This window comes from Dendrobates tinctorius, unplaced genomic scaffold (genome assembly GCF_039654945.1).
Source record: "Dendrobates tinctorius isolate UK_male_01 unplaced genomic scaffold, ASM3965494v1 ptg000099l, whole genome shotgun sequence".
NCBI lineage: Eukaryota > Metazoa > Chordata > Amphibia > Anura > Dendrobatidae > Dendrobates > Dendrobates tinctorius.
In genome coordinates this window covers 8,924,689-8,947,357 of record NW_027361767.1, presented here as the reverse complement: position 1 = coordinate 8,947,357, position 22,669 = coordinate 8,924,689, and the positions used below count along the sequence as shown (strand labels likewise).

Below are 22,669 nucleotides of genomic sequence, written 5' to 3'. Positions count from 1 at the left end.
GTACAGGCAAAATCGCTAGCAGCACAAGCAGTTTTTTTTTCTTCTTCCCTGCCTAACGCTCTCCCTAAAGAATCAGCAGCAGCAACCTCTCCCTATGCTAAGATCGGCAGAAGTAAGATGAAGGTCGGCGTGCACGCCCTTTTATAACCCCTGTGACACCCACCAAAGCAAGCCAATCACTTGCATGCCCTTCTGAAAGATGGTGGTGACCCCTGCCTATGTCATCACGTTGCCCACAGTGTCCGTGGATCCTGATTGGCTGAAAAAGAGCGCAAAACAAACTTTTGAAACGCGACATTGGCGCACAAGTCGCCGACCTCATCCTAGGGTCAGGTTTCTTTTCATGAAATCCAAGTTTGCCAAAAGTCAGCGACTTTTGAAATTTTTCAACCCGTTTCTCTCAATTCTATTAACCACCTATTCAGTCTCCTGGGAGACTGTCAAAAATTGCCATGCTGACTGTATTACAAGCCATCATGGCGGGGTATTGGGAAAAGTTTTCAACTAGCAATAATCACACCTCGGATAAACCTCATGGGCTATGATACTGCCACTGCGCAAAGCTGCAGCCCATCTATGAGGAGCCGCGGCCTCCGAATCTGGGGCTCTATCTACATTGTGGGGAGACGACGTCATCAGGGGGTTGCAGAAGCAAAGGATTCTGGGAGTGGATATGCTAATACCCCTCTCCCCTAAGGCTGGATCTGCCCCATCCACCTTTCCTACAACCCCTACCCAACATCCCTACAGTTCCTACCCCTATTCCCTTTTGTGCACTTGCTTTGGTAAAACTAATGTGTATTTAATCCTGCCAAAAAAGCTTCTTTGAATTTGAATATGGAAGAAAGAAAGGACCCCCAGGCTGGGGGAGGGGAGCGGGTTTCTCTTCCTTTCTGGTAACAGAGTATCAGCACCTCCTACTATACAGTCGGCTCCTGAGTCCTGGGGGAGCCTGCAGGGACTAATAATGAATTGGAGGTGGGGGAGGAAGCTATACAGGGGCTAATAATGAAATGGAGGTGGGGGAGGATGCTATACAGGGACTAATAATGAATTGGGGGTGGGGGAGGATGCTATACAGGGACTAATAATGAATTGGGGGTGGGGGAGGATACTATACATGGACTAATAATGAATTGGCGGTGGAGGAGGATGCTATACAGGGACTAATAATGAATTGGGGGTGGGGGAGGATACTATACATGGACTAATAATGAATTGGGGGTGGGGGAGGATGCTATACAGGGACTAATAATGAATTGGGGGTGGGGGAGGATGCTATACAGGGACTAATAATGAATTGGGGGTGGGGAGGATGCTATACAGGGACTAATAATGAATTGGGGGTGGGGGAGGATGCTATACAGGGACTAATAATGAATTGGGGGTGGAGGAGGATGCTATACAGGGACTAATAATGAATTGGGGGTGGGGAGGATGCTATACGGGGACTAATAATGAATCGGAGGTGGGGGAGGATGCTATACAGGGACTAATAATGAATTGGGGTGGGGGAGGATGCTATACAGGGACTAATAATGAATTGGGGGTGGGGAGGATGCTATACGGGGACTAATAATGAATTGGGGGTGGGGGAGGATGCTGTACAGGGACTAATAATGAATTGGGGGTGGGGGAGGATGCTATACAGGGACTAATAATGAATTGGGGGTTGAGGAGGATGCTATACAGGGACTAATAATGAATTGGGGGTGGGGAGGATGCTATACGGGGACTAATAATGAATTGGGGGTGGGGGAGGATGCTATACAGGGACTAATAATGAATTGGGGTGGGGGAGGATGCTATACAGGGACTAATAATGAATTGGGGGTGGGGGAGGATGCTATACAGGGACTAATAATGAATTGGGGGTGGAGGAGGATGCTATACAGGGACTAATAATGAATTGGGGGTGGGGGAGGATGCCATACAGGGACTAATAATGAATTGGGGGTGGGGGGAGGATGCTATACAGGGACTAATAATGAATTGGGGGTGGGGGAGAATGCTATGCAGGGACTGATACTGAATTAGTGGGTTGGGGAGGATGCTATACAGGGACTTATAATTACGTGGGAATATGGATGAAGCCATAAGGGACTGTATGAATATGTGGATTTTTGCCTACTTGATGTATAATATATAGATATGATTTCATACAAATCAAGCATTCAACGATGATTGCACTTTATGGACATCATTACTGTGTATGGTCCTTTTTTCTCTTTCAGTAATTTACTTCCATATCGAGACCACATAATAACACAAAATAATGACTGAATACCGCCATATAGTGCCCTGTATACAGACTGTCCACAAGTTCCAACCACTTTAAATATGTAACTAATGAGCTGTTGTTGGTGAAGGAGAACATGGTCTCTGCCCAAATCTGTGCAAAACTATCCTAAATCACAGTAACCGTGACATTTATGATACCACCATACCATAACCACATAATAGCATAAAAGAGAGGCTAAATACCGCCATACCATCACCACATAAAACCAAATGGTGACTGATTACTGCCATACTATCAGCACACAGTATCACCAAGTAATGATTGTAATACCGCCATACCACGTCCATACAGCAACAGAACATTCTAACATGACCACATGGCGTAATCTCCAGGGATGCCGCTGACTAGATAGTAATCCTGTAACTCTTCCTCCTCATTATTTTGCTTTTGATCTTAGGGAAGTAAAATGTCCCGCATAATTCTCAGCCTGACACATGTAACATACAGATCCAATACAGCTGCATACAAATACTCTCTATAACTGCATTAACACTTTCTCTTCTACTATTAACCACCTATTCAGTCTCCTGGGAGACTGTCAAAAATTGCCATGCTGACTGTATTACAAGCCGTCATGGCGGGGTATTGGGAAAAGTTTTCAAGTAGCAATAATCACGCCTCAGATAAACCTCATGGGCTATGATACTGCCACTGCACAAAGCTGGAGCCCATCTATGAGGAGCCGCGGCCTCCGGATCTGGGGCTCTATCTACATTGTGGAGAGACGACGTAATCAGGGGGCTGTGGGAGCAAAGGATTCTGGGAGTGGATATGCTAATACCCCCCTACCTTAAGGCTGGATCTGCCCCATCCACCTTTCCTACAACCCCTACCCAACATCCCTACAGTTCCTACCCCTATTCCCTTTTGTGCACTTGCTTTGGTAAAACTAATGTGTATTTAATCCTGCCAAAAAAGCTTCTTTGAATTTGAATATGGAAGAAAGAAAGGACCCCCAGGCTGGGGGAGGGGAGCGGGTTTCTCTTCCTTTCTGGTAACAGAGTATCAGCACCTCCTACTATACAGACAGTCGGCTCCTGAGTCCTGGGGGGAGCCTGCAGGGACTAATAATGAATTGGGGGTGGGGGAGCCTGCAGGGACTGATAATGAATTGGGGGTGGGGGAGGATGCTATACAGGGACTAATAACGAATTGGGGGTGGGGGAGGATGCTATACAGGGACTAATAATGAATTGGGGGTGGGGGAGGATGCTATACGGGGACTAATAATGAATTGGGGGTGGGGGAGGATGCTATACAGCAGGGTTCCCCAACTCCAGTCCTCAAGGCCCACCAACAGATCATGTTTTCAGGATTTCCTTAGCATTGCTCAGGTGATAATTGCTTCACCTGTGAAATATAAAGGAAATCCTGAAAACATGATCTGTTGGTGGGCCTTGAGGACTGGAGTTGGGGAACCCTGCTATACAGGGACTAATAATGAATTGGGGGTGGGGGAGGATGCTATACAGGGACTAATAACGAATTGGGGGTGGGGGAGGATGCTATACAGGGACTAATAACGAATTGGGGGTGGGGGAGGATGCTATACAGGGACTAATAATGAATTGGGGGTGGGGGAGGATGCTATACAGGGACTAATAACGAATTGGGGGTGGGGGAGGATGCTATACAGGGACTAATAACGAATTGGGGGTGGGGGAGGATGCTATACAGGGACTAATAACGAATTGGGGGTGGGGGAGGATGCTATACAGGGACTAATAACGAATTGGTGGTGGGGGAGGATGCTAAACAGGGACTAATAACGAATTGGGGGTGGGGGAGGATGCTATACAGGGACTAATAACGAATTGGGGGTGGGGGAGGATGCTATACAGGGACTAATACTGAATTGGGGGTAGGGGAGGATGCTATACAGGGACTAATAATGAATTGGGGGTGGGGGAGGATGCTATACAGGGACTAATAACGAATTGGGGGTGGGGGAGGATGCTATACAGGGACTAATAACGAATTGGTGGTGGGGGAGGAGGCTATACAGGGACTAATAACGAATTGGGGGTGGGGGAGGATGCTATACAGGGACTAATAATGAATTGGGGGTGGGGGAGGATGCTATACAGGGACTAATAACGAATTGGGGTGGGGGAGGATGCTATACAGGGACTAATAACGAATTGGTGGTGGGGAGGATGCTATACAGGGACTAATAACGAATTGGGGGCGGGGGAGGATGCTATACAGTGACTAATAATGAATTGGGGGGTGGGGAGGATGCTATATAGGGACTAATAATGAACTGGGGGTGGGAGAGGATGCTATACAGGGACTAATAATGAATTGGGTTGGGGAGAATGCGATACAAGGACTAATAATGAATTGGTGGTGGAGAGGATGCAATACAGGGACTAATAATGAATTGGGGTGGGGGAGGATGCTATACAGGGACTAATAATGAATTGGGGTAGGGGAGGATGCTATACAGGGACTAATAATAAACTGGGGGTGGGGAGGATGCTATACAGGGACTAATAATGAATTGGGGTGGGGAGGATGCGATACAGGGACTAATAATGAATTGGGGGTGGAGAGGATGCAATACAGGGACTAATAATGAATTGGGGTGGGGGAGGATGCTATACAGGGACTAATAATGAATTGGGGTAGGGGAGGATGCTATACAGGGACTAATAATGAATTGGGGGTGGGGGAGGATGCTATACAGTGACTAATAATGAATTGGGGTGGGGAGGATGCGATACAGGGACTAATAATGAATTGGGGGTGGAGAGGATGCAATACAGGGACTAATAATGAATTGGGGTGGGGGAGGATGCTATACAGGGACTAATAATGAATTGGGGTAGGGGAGGATGCTATACAGAGACTAATAATGAATTGGGGTGGGGGAGGATGCTATACAGGGACTAATAATGAATTGGGGTGGGGGAGGATGCTATACAGGGACTAATAATGATTTGGGTGGTGGGGGAGGATGCTATACAGGGACTAATAACGAATTGGGGTGAGGGAGGATGCTGTACAGTGACTAATAATGAATTGGGGGTGGGGGAGGATGCTATACAGGGACTAATAATGAATTGGGGTGGGGGAGGATGCTATAAAGGGACACATAATGAATTGGGGGTGGGGGAGGATGCTATACAGGGGCTAATAATGAATTGGGGGTGGGGGAGGATGCTATACAGGGACTAATAATGAATTGAGGGTGAAGGAGGATGCTATAAAGGGACTAATAATGAATTGGGGTGGGGGAAGATGCTATACAGGGACTAATAATGAATTGGGGGTAGGGGAGGATGCTATACAGGGACTGATAATGAATTGGGGGTGGGGGAGGATGCTATACAGGGACTAATAATGAATTGGGGGTAGGGGAGGATGCTATACAGGGACTGATAATGAATTGGGGGTGGGGGAGGATGCTATACAGGGACTGATAATGAATTGGGGGTGGGGAAGGATGTTATACATTGACTAATAATGAATTGGGGGTGGGGAGGATGCTATACAGGGACTAATAATGAATTGTGATGGGGGAGGATGCTATACAGGGACTAATAATGAATTGGGGGTAGGGGAGGATGCTATACAGGGACTAATAATGAATTGGGGGTGGGGAAGGATGCTATACAGGGACTAATAATGAATTGGGGTGGGGGAGGATGCTATACAGGTACTAATAATGAATTGGTGAGGGGGAGGATGCTATACAGGGACATTCATAACTGGCTTAGTGATCGGACCCAAAGAGTGGTCGTAAATGTCTGCACATCCAGTTGGAAGAATGTCTCAAGTGGGGTATCACAGGACTCTATACTGGGACCTGTATTGCTCAACATCTTTATCAACGATTTAGATGAAGGAATTGAGGGTAAACTTATTAAATTTGCTGATGACACAAAGCTAGGAGGGATAGCTAATACTAGAGAAGAGAGAGAGAGGATTCAAAAAGATTTAAATAAACTGGAGAAGTGGGCAGCAACTAACAGAATGGTTTTTAACAGGGAAAAATGCAAAATACTACATCTAGGCAATAAAAATGAAAAAAGCATATATAGAATGGGAGGAATAAGGCTAAGCAACAGCACATGTGAAAAAGACTTGGGTATACTAATAGATCACAGACTGAATATGAGTCAACAGTGTGATGCAGCAGCAAAAAAGGCAAATGCAATTCTAGGATGTATTAACAGAAGCATACAGTCTAGTTAACGTGAAGTCATTATTGCCCTCTACTCCTCTTTGGTCAGACCTCATCTGGAATATTGTGTCCAGTTTTGGGCACCACATTTTAAAAAAGACCTCACCAAACTGGAGCAAGTTCAGAAAAGAGCGACCAGAATGGTGACCGGTCTGCAAACCCTGTCTTATGAGGAAAGGTTGCAGGATTTGGGAATGTTTAGTTTGCAAAAGAGAAGACTGAGAAGAGACTTAATAGCTGTCTACAAATATCTAAAGGCCTGTCACATTGTAGAAGGATCATCTTTATTCTCATTTGCACAAGGAAAGACTAGAAGCAATGGGATGAAACTGAATGGGAGGAGACACAGATTAGATATTAGAAAAAACTTTTTGACAGTGAGGGTGATCAATGAGTGGAACAGGCTGCCATGAGAAGTGGCGAGTGGTCCTTCAATGGAAGTCTTCAAACAGAGGCTGGACAGACATCTGACTGGGATGATTTAGCGAATCCTGCTTTGAGCAGGGGGTTGGACCAGATGGCCCAGGAGGTCCCTTCCAACTCTACGATTCTATGATTCTGATTCTGCATGAAGGGGATCATGATGGGGCATTTGGCACGTGCTGGCACTTCGTCATAAATCATTGGGTTTTAGGTTGCAGTTTGAGCGCTCGGTCTCAGAAAGGTTTGCCATCACTGCCATAACCACATAATAGCATAAAAGAGAGGCTAAATACCGCCATACATAATAGTGACTGAATACCGCCATACCATCACCACATAGCACCAAATGGCAACTGATTTCTGCCATATTATCAGCACACAATATCACCAAGTAATGATTGTAATACCGCCATACCACATCCATACAATAACAGAACATTCTTACATGACCATATAGAGTAATCTCCAGGGAAGCCGCTGACTAGATAGTAATCCTGTAACTCTTCCTCCTCATTTCTTTGCTTTTGATCTTAGGGAAGTAAAATGTCCCATATAATTCTCAGCCTGACACATGTAACATACGGCTCCAATACAGCTGCATACAAATACTCTCTATAACTGCATTAACCCTTTCTCTTCTACTATTAACCACCCATTCAGTCTCCTGGGAGACTATCAAAAATTGCCATGCTGACTGTATTACAAGCCATCATGGCGGGGTATTGGGAAAAGTTTTCAACTAGCAATAATCACGCCTCGGATAAACCTCATGGGCTATGATACTGCCACTGCGCAAAGCTGGAGCCCATCTATGAGGAGCCGCGGCCTCCGGATCTGGGGCTCTATCTACATTGTGGAGAGACGACGTCATCAGGGGGTTGTGGGAGCAAAGGATTCTGGGAGTGGATATGCTAATACCCCCCTCCCCTGTGTAGGGTCAGTAGCAGGCAGGGCGGCCGGAGACCATTGTCCCGATGTTGTCGCTGTGTGGGCCGCACGGTGTCATTATTCGCGCCGAGCTGTCGTTGCCGTTAGCGCTGACATTTTACTTTCAGTCGTTTTTTTTATTGCGATGCGGAAACCAAAAAATAATTTGCAATTTTATTATTTGTTGTTGTTTCTTTACATTTCACACTATATAGGGATAAATAATTGTATATTTCGATATTATTATTCGATATTTCAGTTGTATGTTATCCTTTTGTTATTGTGGAGCTGGCAGTGACTGTAGCGGGGCGTGCATATAGATTTCATCGGTGGGGTCTGTACCGTCCGCTCACGGCGAGTTCCCCAGTGACCGATCCGGCAGTGGAGGCGGCCGCGGCCTCGCTCACTAGAGATGTCGCCTCAATCTTTAAGGCCAAGTTCACACTGGGCTTTTTTTGCTGCTTTTTCCAGTCCCAGCGAAGCCCACGAGCGGCCAGACGTCTCCTGCACACATTGCTTTATCGTGTCCTCAGCGGTTTCAGGATTTTTGCACACACAGCGTCACTTCTTTCAGCGTTTCTCATGGTTTCCTACTTTTTTTTTCTTTTTTTTAGCCAAAATCTGATTCTACAGAATAGGACTTTATCTGTTTCCAATACTAAACTTTATCAACATGTGCACGAGAGACAGAAATGTCAAAACCGCATCACAGAAAACTAGGGAAAACATGATTTTTTTTCCTGCAGCTTTGTTCCTCCCAATACATCAGGTTTGGCTGCAGAAATAAAAAAAAAAAATTGAAAAAAACGCTTAGTGTAAACTTAGCCTGATTGCAGGCAGTGTAGTTCAGTGCTCCTGACGCTTGGTGGCAGCAGTGAGTCCTGTGTGATCTCTAAGTGTTTTCCCTGACAAACCTCTACTACAGGATGTCTCCTCTCACTGCAGTCCAAACATGGCGACCACAGAGAACCAGGAGAAAGCCCAAACCTCTAGAGAACACTATGGGGCATGATGTAAGGAGTACAAACATGACATAGCAAAAACATCATGAGAGTATAAACAAGGCGACCACAGAGAAAGCCCAAAACTGTGAAGGGACATCAGACGCTGTGCATTATGGGGCATAATAAAAGGAGCACAAACATGGTTTCCACCTCCACCTGCTTTTTACCACCTATTCAGTCTCCTGGGAGACTGTCAAAAATTGCCATACTGACTATATTTCAAGCCATCATGGCGGGGTATTGGGAAAAGTTTACAATTAGCAATAATCACGCCTCAGATAAACCTCATGGGCTATGATACTGCCACTGGGCAAAGCTGGAGCCTATCTATGAGGAGCCGCGGCCTCCAGATCTGGGGCTCTATCTACATTGTGGAGAGACGACATCATCAGGGGTTGTGGGAGCAAAGGATTCTGGGAGTGTCCACATGCTAACGACATCGCTTCTTATCGCCTTCCCCTTCCTATCGTCTCACCAACTAATTGCAGCGACCAACTCGCTCTGTTGGCGTAACACAGATCGTATGCAAATGAGGCAATATAGAAAATACAACGACGCTGAGCCTGTTCAGAACACAGGAACTCAGCGGTGCACGCGCGGTGAATGGTCACCGGAGTAGTTAAAAAACGGCACTCACTCCGCCAGGACCTACCGTAAACTCTCGTGGAAAACTGCGCTACAGCAGCGCGGCGTGAGACTTGCCGCAAGGTAACACTGCAGTAACGCAAGCGCGATGTTAGACGCTAGCAGGTGCAGTAGTGGAGCAATGGCGTGCTGACTACTGGCTATAACTCATTCCCTCACACAGCCGTAATATCCAAGGAAGGGGGCTTCAAATGAGTCATTCACCAGTCCATGCATCCATCCACATACACACAGCAGCAAGTATGACTATACTAGCACATGGCAGAGCAGCCATGCACACCTTTTATAGCGAACGTGACCTTCCAGATCTCTGAGCTGAGCCAATGGAATCTGGAGCAGGACCTGAGCACCTGACTCCTGAGCTCCAATGGCCGATTGTCCCACGAGCATGCTCAGAGGAAGGGACGAAGGACTTAGCCTCCGGAGAGAGTTGCTGTAAAGCAATCTCCTCTGCAATCTCCTTTACATTAGACAAAGAGCAGGAGACTGCAGCATGTGAGGGTCAAGATTCCTGCCTAGTAATGGCCGAAATCTGACTCCTAACATTACCCCCCCTCCTAGGGCCCCCTCCCTCCCTGAACCTTCCGAACTGATTAAATTTGCTGATGACACAAAGCTAGGAGGGATAGCTAATACTAGAGAAGAGAGAGAGAGGATTCAAAAAGATTTAAATAAACTGGAGAAGTGGGCAGCAACTAACAGAATGGTTTTTAACAGGGAGAAATGCAAAGTACTACATCTGGGCAATAAAAATGAAAAAAGCATATATAGAATGGGAGGAATAGGGCTAAGTGACAGCACATGTGAAAAAGACTTGGGTATACTAATAGATCACAGACTGAATATGAGTCAACAGTGTGATGCAGCAGCAAAAAAGGCAAATGCAGTTCTAGGATGTATTAACAGAAGGATACAGTCTAGATCACGGGATGTCATTATTTCCCTCTACTCCTCTTTGGTCAGACCTCATCTGGAATATTGTGTCCAGTTTTGGGCACCACATTTTAAAAAAGACATCAACAAACTGGAGCAAGTTCAGAAAAGAGCGACCAGAATGGTGACCGGTCTGCAAACCCTGTCTTATGAGGAAAGGTTGCAGGATTTGGGAATGTTTATTTTGCAAAAGAGAAGACTGAGAGGAGACTTAATTGCTGTCTACAAATATCTAAAGGGCTGTCACATTGTAGAAGGATCAACTTTATTCTCATTTGCACAAGGAAAGACTAGAAGCAATGGGATGAAACTGAATGGGAGGAGACACAGATTAGATATTAGAAAAAACTTTTTGACAGTTAGAGTGATCAATGAGTGGAACAGGCTGCCACAAGAAGTGGTGAGTTCTCCTTCAATGGAAGTCTTCAAACAGAGGCTGGACAGACATCTGACTGGGATGATTTAGCGAATCCTGCTTTGAGCAGGGGGTTGGACCAGATGGCCCAGGAGGTCCCTTCCAACTCTACGATTCTATGATTCTATGATTCTATGAACCACCAGCCTGTGCCCGACATTGGCACAGGCCCCAGACTTGTCCAAGGGCGAGCCTGATGTCCTGGTTGGTGACATAGAAAACCGGGACACACGGAAGGGATCAGCGGGGGCAAGGTCGCCAGGTCTCAAAAGGGACACCCGGGAGATGATGGGAGCGGGAGTTTCAGGGGAACGGCGCCGTGTGTCAGCGACCGTCGCTACTCTCCATCTGGGAAGACTATCCCGAGCACATAAGGTGCATGCCCGAATAAACTTTTTAACGTGCCGAGCCCTGTGCGGCCACCAATACGATCCGGCCAGCGACTTCGTGGTCTGCATATAGCCACGATGGCCGTCCACATTGGACGCTTGTGCCCACGCGAGAATCTTAGGCCGCAAGCGAGGAGGAACAAAAGTCTCGCCGACCGACTCACAATCTGACCATTGCGGGGCGCTATCTTCCTGAGAAGCAGCGTGTAGATGGTGACAACCGCACATGGACTCTTGAGCTGGATGTCTCTCAAAATTGGCGTGAGACACCTCCATGGGCTCTGGGGGTAGAACCTCTGGTTTGGGCAGCTCCAGAGGCTCAGAAAAGTTGGGAGCCGCAGTACCTCTCCGTTTGGAGTGAGCACGCTCCATACCGCGCTCCGAAAAACGGAGGTCAATACGGGAGGAGATGGATATTAACTCCTCCAGAGTGGTAGGGATCTCTCTAGTAGAGAGAGCATCCTTGATGTGCTCCGCTAAACCTCTCCAAAAAAACGAAATCAGTGCCTTGTCGGACCACTCCAGCTCGGACGCCAGTGTCCGAAAACGGACGGCATACTAGCTAACCGAGAGGGATCCCTGAATCAAGGCAAGCAACTGTAGAGAGGTGTCGTGTGTGACCCGTGGACCGAGGAAAAGTTGCTTGATGGCTGTTAGCAAGTGGGCAGCAGTCCGAATATCAGGATCACCACGCTCCCATAAAGGCGTATCCCATTCCAGCACCTTGCCCGACAGTAGGGAAATAATAAAGGCCACCTTGGCCCATTCTGTAGGGAATTGTGCAGCCAGCAGCTCCATGTGTATCGAGCACTGGCTGATGAAACCCCTGCAGGAGGCGCCATCACCAGAATATTTATCAGGCAACGGGAGGTGGGTAACTGTCGGCACAAGGGTGGACATGGACATACGTCCTACCGCATCTGTGAGTGCCTGTACAGCAGCATCAGTGGCCTGCGAAGCTGAGAGAGCCCTCTCAAGAGTGGCCAAGCGACCCTCGAGCTGTCGCACACACTGCAGAAGTTGCTGCTGTTCTGCCATCACTAGCCAGACCCTGGCACTAGTATAATGTTATGAACGGCGGAAGGCACTAAATAAAAAATATGAATAAAGTACCTTCACCACTCGGGGTCCACCGTGCGGTAGATGGAGAAGCCGCAGAGCAATCTGGCGGTAATGTGCACGGGGTTTAGATAGCACCCAGGTGCACAAAGGAATCTCTGTTAAACACACAGAGCCAATAAAGAAAATATAACAACGCTGAGCCTGTTCAGAACACAGGAACTCAGCGGTGCACGAGCAGTGTATGGTCACCGGAGTAGTTAAAAAACAGCACTCACTCCGCCAGGACCTACCGTAAACTCTCGTGGAAAACTGCGCTACAGCAGCGCGGCGTGAGACTTGCCGCAAGGTAACACCACAGTAACGCAAGCGCGATGTTAGACGCTAGCAGGTGCAGTAGTGGAGCAATGGCGCGCTGGCGCTGTCTACTGGCTATAACGCATTCCCTCACACAACCGTAATATCCAAGGAAGGGGCTTCAAATGAGTCATTCACCAGTCCATGCATCCATCCACATACACACAGCAGCAAGTATGACTATACTAGCGCATGGCGGAACAGCCATGCACACTTTTTATAGCGAACGGGACCGTCCGGAAATCTCAAAAGCCCTGAGCAGAACCAATGGAATCTGGAGCAGGACCTGAGCACCTGACTCCTGAGCTCCAATGGCCGATTGTCCCATGAGCATGCTCAGAAGAAGGGACGAAGGACTTAAGCTGGAGTCACACATAGCGACTTACCAGCGATCCCGACATCGATATCAACGTGTCAGGATCGCTGGTAAGTCGCTATGTGATCGCTGGTGAGCTGCCAAACAGACACCTTCACCAGCGATCAGCACAGCGATGCCATTGATTCATGTAAAAAAATAGAATTAAAATAAAATATATTGTTATTCTCACCTTCCGACGTCCCGCGCAGCATTCCCGCCTCTCTCCACGCTCCGGTCCCAGTGATCCTTTGTGAGAATGACCACGAGAATGTCACGGTCTTGCAGTCATTCGTGCAAAGGATCACTGGGATCGGGAGAGTGGAGAGAGGTGGGAATGCTGCGCAGGACGTCGGAAGGTGAGAATAACAATATTTTTTATTTTTTTTATTATTTTTTTACAGCTGATCACTGGTCTCCCGCCTGTCGCACGCAGCGATGCGTGCTGGCCAGCTGGAGACCAGTGACGAAAAATGTGTCCAGAGGTTTCTTGCAGCGATCAGCGATACCGGCAGGGGGGCCGCTCGCTGATCGGTGTCACACACAGCAAGCAAAGAACAGGAGACTGCAGCATGTGAGGGTCTAGATTCCAACCTAGTAATGGCCAAAATCTGACTCCTAACACTAACAATGAAATGGGGGTGGAGGAGGATGCTATACAGGGACTAATAATGAATTTGGGTGGGGGAGGATGCTATACAGGGACTAATAATGAATTGGGGTGGGGGAGGATGCTATACAGGGACTAATAATGAATTGGGGGTGGGGGAGGATGCTATACAGGGACTAATAATGAATTAGGGGTGGGGGAGGATGCTATACAGGGACTAATAATGAATTGGGGTGGGGTAGGATGCTATACAGGGACTAATAATGAATTGGGGTGAGGGAGGATGCTATACAGGGACTAATAATGAATTGGGGTGGGGGAGGATGCTATACAGGGACTAATAATGAATTGGGGGTGGGGGAGGATGCTATACAGGGACTAATAATGAATTGAGGGTGGAGGAGGATGCTATACAGGGACTAATAATGAATTGGGGTGGGGGAGGATGCTATACAGGGACTAATAATGAATTGGGGTGGGGGAGGATGCTATACAGGGACTAATAATGAATTGGGGGTGGGGAGGATGCTATACAGGGACTAATAATGAATTGGGGGTGGGGGAGGATGCTATACAGGGACTAATAATGAATTGGGGGTGGGGGAGGATGCTATACAGGGACTAATAATGAATTGAGGGTGGGGGAGGATGCTATACAGGGACTAATAATGAATTGGGGGTGGGGGAGGATGCTATACAGGGACTAATAATGAATTGGGGGGTGGAGGAAGCTATACAGGGACTAATAACTAATCGGAGGTGGGGGAGGATGCTATACAGGGACTAATAATGAATTGGGGGTGGGGAGGAAGCTATACAGGGACTAATAATGAATTGGGGGTTGGGGAGGATGCTATACAGGGACTAATAATGAATTGGGGTGGGGGAGGATGCTATACAGGGACTAATAACTAATCGGAGGTGAGAGAGGATGCTATACAGGGAATAATAATGAATTGGGGGTGGGGAGGATGCTATACAGAGACTAATAATGAATTGGGGGTGGGAGAGGATGCTATACAGGGACTAATAATGAATTGGGGGTGGGGGAGGATGCTATGCAGGGACTAATAATGAATTGGGGTGAGGGAGGATGCTATACAGGGACTAATAATGAATTGGGGTTGGGGAGGATGCTATACAGTGACTAATAATGAATTGGGGGTGGAGGAGGATGCTATACAGGGACTAATAATGAATTGGGGGTTGGGGAGGATGCTATACAGTGACTAATAATGAATTGGGGGTGGAGGAGGATGCTATACAGGAACTAATAATGAATTGGATGTGAGGGAGGATGCTATACAGGGACTAATAATGAATTGGTGTGGGGGAGGATGCTATACAGGGACTAATAATGAATTGGGGGTGGCGGAGGATGCCATACAGGGACTAAGAATGAATTGGGGGTGGGGGAGGATGCTATACAGGGACTAATAATGAATTGGGGAAGGGGAGGATGCTATACAGGGACTAATAATGAATTGGGGATGGGGGAGGATGCTATACAGGGACTAATAATGAATTGGGGGTGGGGCAGGATGCTATAAAGGGACTAATAATGAATTGGGGTGGGGGAGGATGCTATACAGGGATTAATAATGAATTGGGGGTGGGGGAGGATGCTATACAGGGGCTAATAATGAATTGGGGGTGGGGAGGATGCTATACAGGGACTAATAATGAATTGGGGGTGGAGGAGGATGCTTTACAGGGACTAATAACGAATTGGAGGAGGGAGAGGATGCTATACAGGGGCTAATAATGAATTGGGGTGGGGGAGGATGCTATACAGGGACTAATAATGAATTGGGGGTGGGGGAGGATACTATACAGGGACTAATAATGAATTGGGGTGGGGGAGGATGCTATACAGGGACTAATAATGAATTGGGGGTGGGGGAGGTTACTATACAGAGACTAATAATTAATTGGGGGTGGGGGAGGATGCTACACAGAGACTAATAATGAATTGGGGTGGGGGAGGATGCTATACAGGGACTAATAATGAATTGGGGGTGGGGGAGGATGCTATACAGGGACTAATAATGAATTGGGGGTGGGGGAGGATGCTATACAGGGACTAATAATGAATTGGGGGTGGGGGAGGATGCTATACAGGGACTAATAATGAATTGGGGGTGGGGGAGGATGCTATACAGAGACTAATAATGAATTGGGTGGGGGAGGATGCTATACAGGGACTAATAATGAATTGGGGGTGGGAGAGGATGCTATACAGGGACTAATAATGAATTGGGGTGGGGGAGGATGCTATACAGGGACTAATAATGAATTGGGGGTGGGGGAGGATGCTATACAGGGACTAATAATGAATTGGGGGTGGGGAGGATGCTATACAGGGACTAATAATGAATTGGGGGTGGGGAGGATGCTATACAGGGACTAATAATGAATTGGGGGTGGGAGAGGATGCTATACAGGGACTAATAATGAATTGGGCTGGAGGAGGATGCTATACAGAGACTAATAATGAATTGGGGGTGGGGAGGATGTTATGCAGGGACTAATAATGAATTGGGGGAGGGGAGGATGCTATACAGGAACTAATAATGAATTGGGGGTGGGGAGGATGCTATACAGGGACTAATAATGAATTGGAGGTGGAGGAGGATGCTATACAGGGACTAATAATTAATTGGGGGTGGGGAGGATGCTATACAGGGACTAATAATGAATTGGAGGTGGAGGAGGATGCTATACAGGGACTAATAATGAATTGGGGGTGGGAGAGGATGCTATACAGGGACTAATAATGAATTTGGGGTGGGGGAGGATGCTATACAGGAGCTAATAATGAATTGGGGGTGGGGGAGGATACTATACAGGGACTAATAATGAATTGGGGGTAGGGGGATGCTATACAGGGACTAATAATGAATTGGGGGTGGGGGAGGATGCTATACAGGGACTAATAATGAATTGGGGGTGGGGGAGGATGCAATACAGGGACTAATAATGAATTGGGGTGGGGAGGATGCTATACAGGGACTAATAATGAATTGGGGTGGGGGAGGATGCTATACAGGGACTAATAATGAATTGGGGGTGGGGGAGGATGCTATACAGGGACTGATAATTAATTGGGGGTGGGGGAGGATGCTATACAGGGACTAATAATGAATTGGGGGTGGGGGAGGATGCTATACAGGGACTAATAATGAATTGGGGGTGGGAGAGGATGCTATACAGGGACTAATAATGAATTTGGGGTGGGGAAGGATGCTATACAGGAGCTAATAATGAATTGGGGGTGGGGGAGGATACCATACAGGGACTAATAATGAATTGGGGGTAGGGGGATGCTATACAGGGACTAATAATGAATTGGGGGTGGGGGAGGATGCTATACAGGGAATAATAATGAATTGGGTTGGGGGAGGATGCTATACAGGGACTAATAATGAATTGGGGGTGGGGGAGGATGCTATACAGGGACTAATAATGAATTGGGGGTGGGGAGGATGCTATACAGGGACTAATAATGAATTGGGGGTGGGGAGGATGCTATACAGGGACTAATAATGAATTGGGGGTGGGAGAGGATGCTATACAGGGACTAATAATGAATTGGGCTGGAGGAGGATGCTATACAGAGACTAATAATGAATTGGGGGTGGGGAGGATGTTTTGCAGGGACTAATAATGAATTGGGGGAGGGGAGGATGCTATACAGGGACTAATAATGAATTGGGGGTGGGGAGGATGCTATACAGGGACTAATAATGAATTGGAGGTGGAGGAGGATGCTATACAGGGACTAATAATTAATTGGGGGTGGGGAGGATGCTATACAGGGACTAATAATGAATTGGAGGTGGAGGAGGATGCTATACAGGGACTAATAATGAATTGGGGGTGGGAGAGGATGCTATACAGGGACTAATAATGAATTTGGGGTGGGGGAGGATGCTATACAGGAGATAATAATGAATTGGGGGTGGGGGAGGATACTATACAGGGACTAATAATGAATTGGGGGTAGGGGGATGCTGTACAGGGACTAATAATGAATTGGGGGAAGGAGGATGCTATACAGGGACTAATAATGAATTGGGGGAAGGAGGATGCTATACAGGGAATAATAATGAATTCAGGGAGGGGGAGGATGCTATACAGGGACTGATAATGATTTGGGAGTGGGGGAGGATGCTATACAGGTACTAATAATGAATCGGTGTGGGGGAGGATGCTATACAGGGACATTCATAACTGGCTTAGTGATCGGACCCAAAGAGTGGTCGTAAATGGCTGCACATCCAGTTGGAAGAATGTCTCAGGTGTGGTACCACAGGGCTCTGTCCTGGGATCTGTATTGTTCAACATCTTTATCAACGATTTAGATGAAGGAATTGAGGGTAAACTTATTAAATTTGCTGATGACACAAAGCTAGGAGGGATAGCTAATACTAGAGAAGAGAGAGAGGATTCAAAAAGATATAAATAAACTGGAGCAGAGGGCAGCAACTAACAGAATGGTTTTTAACAGGGAAAAATGCAAAGTACTTCATCTGGGCAATAAAAATGAAAAAAGCATATACAGAATGGGAGGAATAGGGCTAAGCAACAGCACATGTGAAAAAGTCGGGTATACTAATAGATCACAGACTGAATATGCGTCAACAGTATGATGCAGTAGCAAAAAAGGCAAATGCAATTCTAGGATGTATAAACAGAAGCATACAGTCTAGATCACATGAAGTCATTATTTCCCTCTACTCCTCTTTGGTCAGACCTCATCTGGAATATTGTGTCCAGTTTTGGGCACCACATTTTAAAAAAGACATCAACAAACTGGAGCAAGTTCAGAAAAGAGCGACCAGAATGGTAACCGGTCTGTAAACCTTGTCTTATGAGGAAAGGTTGCAGGATTTGGGAATGTTTAGTTTGCAAAAGAGAAGACTGAGAGGAGACTTAATAGCTGTCTACAAATATCTAAAGGGCTGTCACATTGTAGAAGGATCAACTTTATTCTCATTTGCACAAGGAAAGACTAGAAGCAATGGGATGAAACTGAATGGGAGGAGACACAGATTAGATATTAGAAAAAAAATTTTGACAGAGTGATCAATGAGTGGAACAGGCTGCCACGAGAGGTGGTGAGTTCTCCTTCAATGGAAGTCTTCAAACAGAGGCTGGACAGACATCTGTCTGGGATGATTTAGCAAATCCTGCTTTGAGCAGGGGGTTGGACCAGATGGCCCAGGAGGTCCCTTCCTACTCTACGATTCTATGATTTTGATTCTACATTTCTTCATGAAGGGGATCATGATGGGGCATTTGGCACGTGCTGGCACTTCGTCATAAATCATTGGGTTTTAGGTTGCAGTTTGAGCGCTCGGTCTCAGAAAGGTTTGCCATCACTGCCATAACCACATAATAGCATAAAAGAGAGGCTAAATACCGCCATACATAATAGTGACTGAATACCGCCATACCATCACCACATAAAACCAAATGGTGACTGATTTCTGCCATATTATCAGCACACAATATCACCAAGTAATGATTGTAATACCACCATACCACATCCATACAATAACAGAACATTCTTACATGACCATATAGAGTAATCTCCAGGGAAGCCGCTGACTAGATAGTAATCCTGTAACTCTTTCTCCTCATTTCTTTGCTTTTGATCTTTGGGAAGTAAAATGTCACAAATAATTCTCAGCCTGACACATGTAACATACGGCTCCAATACAGCTGCATACAAATACTCTCTATAACTGCATTAACCATTTCTCTTCTACTATTAACCACCTATTCAGTCTCATGGGAGCCTGTCAAAAATTGCCATGCTGACTATATTACAAGCCATCATGGCGGGGTATTGGGAAAAGTTTTCAACTAGCAATAATCACGCCTCGGATAAACCTCATGGGCTATGATACTGCCACTGCGCAAAGCTGGAGCCCATCTATGAGGAGCCGCGGCCTCCGGATCTGGGGCTCTATCTACATTGCAGGGAGACGACGTCATCAGGGGGTTGTGGGAGCAAAGGATTCTGGGAGTGGATATGCTAATACCCCCCTCCCCTGTGTAGGGTCAGTAGCAGGCAGGGCGGCCGGAGACCATTGTCCCGATGTTGTCGCTGTGTGGGCCGCACGGTGTCATTATTCGCGCCGAGCTGTCGTTGCCGTTAGCGCTGACATTTTACTTTCAGTCGTTTTTTTTATTGCGATGCGGAAACCAAAAAATAATTTGCAATTTTATTATTTGTTGTTGTTTCTTTACATTTCACACTATATAGGGTTAAATAATTGTATATTTCGATATTATTATTCGATATTTCAGTTGTACGTTATCCTTTTGTTATTGTGGAGCTGGCAGTGACTGTAGCGGGGCGTGCATATAGATTTCATCGGTGGGGTCTGTACCGTCCGCTCACGGCGAGTTCCCCAGTGACCGATCCGGCAGTGGAGGCGGCCGCGGCCTCGCTCACTAGAGATGTCGCCTCAATCTTTAAGGCCAAGTTCACACTGGGCTTTTTTTTGCTGCTTTTTCCAGTCCCAGCGAAGCCCACGAGCGGCCAGACGTCTCCTGCACACATTGCTTTATCGTGTCCTCAGCGGTTTCAGGATTTTTGCACACACAGCGTCACTTCTTTCAGCATTTCTCATGTTTTGCCGCTTTTTTTTTTTAACCAAAATCTGTTTCCAATACTAAACTTTATCAACATGTGCACGAGAGACAGAAATGTCAAAACCGCATCACAGAAAACTAGGGAAAAGATAATTTTTTTTTTTTCTGCAGCTTTGTTCCTCCCAATAGATCAGGTTTGTCTGCAGAAATAAAAAAAAAAAATGAAAAAAAATACTTAGTGTAAACTTAGCCTGATTGCAGGCAGTGTAGTTCTATGCTCCTGACGCTTGGTGGCAGCAGTGAGTCCTGTGTGATCTCTAAGTGTTTTCCCTGACGAGCCTCTACTACAGGATGTCTCCTCTCACTGCAGTACAAACATGGCGACCACAGAGAACCAGGAGAAAGCCCAAAGTATGAATGGAGATCAGCCGCAGTGCACTATGGGGCATAATACAAGGAGTACAAACACGACATATAGAAAACATCATGAGAACACAAACATGGTTTCCACCTCCATCTGCTTTTTACCATCTATTCAGTCTCCTGGGAGACTGTCAAAAATTGCCATGCTGACTATATTTCAAGTCATCATGGCGGGGTATTGGGAAAAGTTTTCAATTAGCAATAATCACGCCTCGGATAAACCTCATTGGCTATGATACTGCCACTGCGCAAAGCTAACAACCAAGTCTGAGGAGCCGCGGCCTCACTGCCAGCACACCCCTGACAGCTCATGGAGAGCTGCGTCCACGCTGTACTGATGTGAAGCAGACAGGACCCTGGGAGTGTCCACATGCTAACGACATCGCTTCTTATAGCCTTCCCCTTCCTATCGTCTCACCAACCAATCACAGCGACCAACTCGCTCTGTTGGCGTAACACAGATCGTATGCAAATGAGGCAATATAGAAAATATAACAACGCTGAGCCTGTTCAGAACACAGGAACTCAGCGATGCACGCGCGGTGTATGGTCACCGGAGTAGTTAAAAAACGGCACTCACTCCGCCAGGACCTACCGTAAACTCTCGTGGAAAACTGCGCTACAGCAGCGCGGTGTGAGACTTGCCGCAAGGTAACACCGCAGTAACGCAAGTGCGATGTTACATGCTAGCAGGTGCAGTAGTGGAGCAATGGCGCGCTGACTACTGGCTATAACTCATTCCCTCACACAACCGTAATATCCAAGGAAGGGGGCTTCAAATGAGTCATTCACCAGTCCATGCATCCATCCACATACACACAGCAGCAAGTATGACTATACTAGCACATGGCGGTACAGCCAAGCACACTTTTTATAGCAAACGGGACCTTCCAGATCTCTGAGCTGAGCCAATGGAATCTGGAGCAGGACCTGAGCACCTGACTCCTGAGCTCCAATGGCCGATTGTCCCACGAGCATGCTCAGAGGAAGGGACGAAGGACTTAGCCTCCGGAGAGAGTTGCTGTAAAGCAATCTCCTCTGCAATCTCCTTTACATTAGACAAAGAGCAGGAGATTGCAGCATGGGAGGGTCTAGATTCCTCCCTAGTAATGGCCGAAATCTGACTCCTATCATTACCTCCCCTCCTAGGGGACTCTCCCTCCCTGAACCTTCCGAACCACCAGCCTGTGCCCGACATTAAGCCGACATTGGCACAGGTCCCAGACTTGTCCAAGGGCGAGCCTGATGTCCTGGTTGGTGACATAGAAAACCGGGACACACGGAAGGTATCAGCGGGGGCAAGATCGCCAGGTCTCAAAAGGGACACCCGGGAGATGATGGGAGCGGGAGTTTCAGGGGAACGGCGCCGTGTGTCAGCGACTGTCGCCACTCTCCATCTGGGAAGACTATCCCGAGCACATAAGTTGCATGCCCGAATAAACTTTTTAACGTCCCGAGCCCTGTGCGGCCACCAATACAATCCGGCCAGCGACTTCGTGGTCTGCATATAGCCACGATGGCCGTCAGCATTGGACGCGTGTGCCCACGCGAGAATCTTAGGCCGCAAGCGAGGAGGAACAAAAGTCTCACCGACCAACTCACAATTTGACCATTGCGGGGCGCTATCTTCCTGAGAAGTAGCGTGTAGACGGTGACAACCGCACATGGACTCTTGAGCTGGACGTCTCTCAAAATTGGCGTGAGACACCTCCATGAGCTCTGGGGGTAGAACCTCTGGCTCGGGCAGCTCCAGAGGCTCAAAAAAGTTGGGAGCCGCAGTACCTCTCCGTTTGGAGTGAGCACGCTCCATACCGCACTCTGAAAAACGGAGGTCAATACGGGAGGAGATGGATATTAACTCCTCCAGAGTGGTAGGGATCTCTCTAGAAGAGAGAGCATCCTTGACGTGCTCCGCTAAACCTCTCCAAGAAACCAGAATCAGTGCCTTGTCGGACCACTCCAGCTCGGACACCAGTGTCCGAAAACGGACGGCATACTGGCTAACCGAGAGGGATCAAGGCAAGCAACTGTA

At 47.1% G+C, this 22,669-nt stretch overlaps 6 non-coding genes across 6 annotated transcripts; all 6 read right to left on the bottom strand.

Annotated features, from left to right (window-relative positions):
* Positions 1 to 425: 425 nt before the first annotated feature.
* LOC141099348 (U4 spliceosomal RNA) lies at positions 426 to 565 on the bottom strand. Its single transcript, XR_012234481.1, has one exon. It is a non-coding gene; the product is annotated as a U4 spliceosomal RNA (small nuclear RNA).
* Positions 566 to 2,825: 2,260 nt separating this feature from the next.
* LOC141099358 (U4 spliceosomal RNA) lies at positions 2,826 to 2,965 on the bottom strand. The gene has a single exon (XR_012234490.1). It is a non-coding gene; the product is annotated as a U4 spliceosomal RNA (small nuclear RNA).
* Positions 2,966 to 7,574: 4,609 nt separating this feature from the next.
* On the bottom strand, positions 7,575 to 7,714 carry LOC141099345 (U4 spliceosomal RNA). The gene has a single exon (XR_012234478.1). It is a non-coding gene; the product is annotated as a U4 spliceosomal RNA (small nuclear RNA).
* Positions 7,715 to 9,023: 1,309 nt separating this feature from the next.
* LOC141099359 (U4 spliceosomal RNA) lies at positions 9,024 to 9,163 on the bottom strand. The gene has a single exon (XR_012234491.1). It is a non-coding gene; the product is annotated as a U4 spliceosomal RNA (small nuclear RNA).
* Positions 9,164 to 19,400: 10,237 nt separating this feature from the next.
* On the bottom strand, positions 19,401 to 19,540 carry LOC141099346 (U4 spliceosomal RNA). Its single transcript, XR_012234479.1, has one exon. It is a non-coding gene; the product is annotated as a U4 spliceosomal RNA (small nuclear RNA).
* Positions 19,541 to 20,753: 1,213 nt separating this feature from the next.
* Positions 20,754 to 20,893, bottom strand: LOC141099366 (U4 spliceosomal RNA). The gene has a single exon (XR_012234497.1). It is a non-coding gene; the product is annotated as a U4 spliceosomal RNA (small nuclear RNA).
* Between the last annotated feature and the right edge of the window lie 1,776 nt (positions 20,894 to 22,669).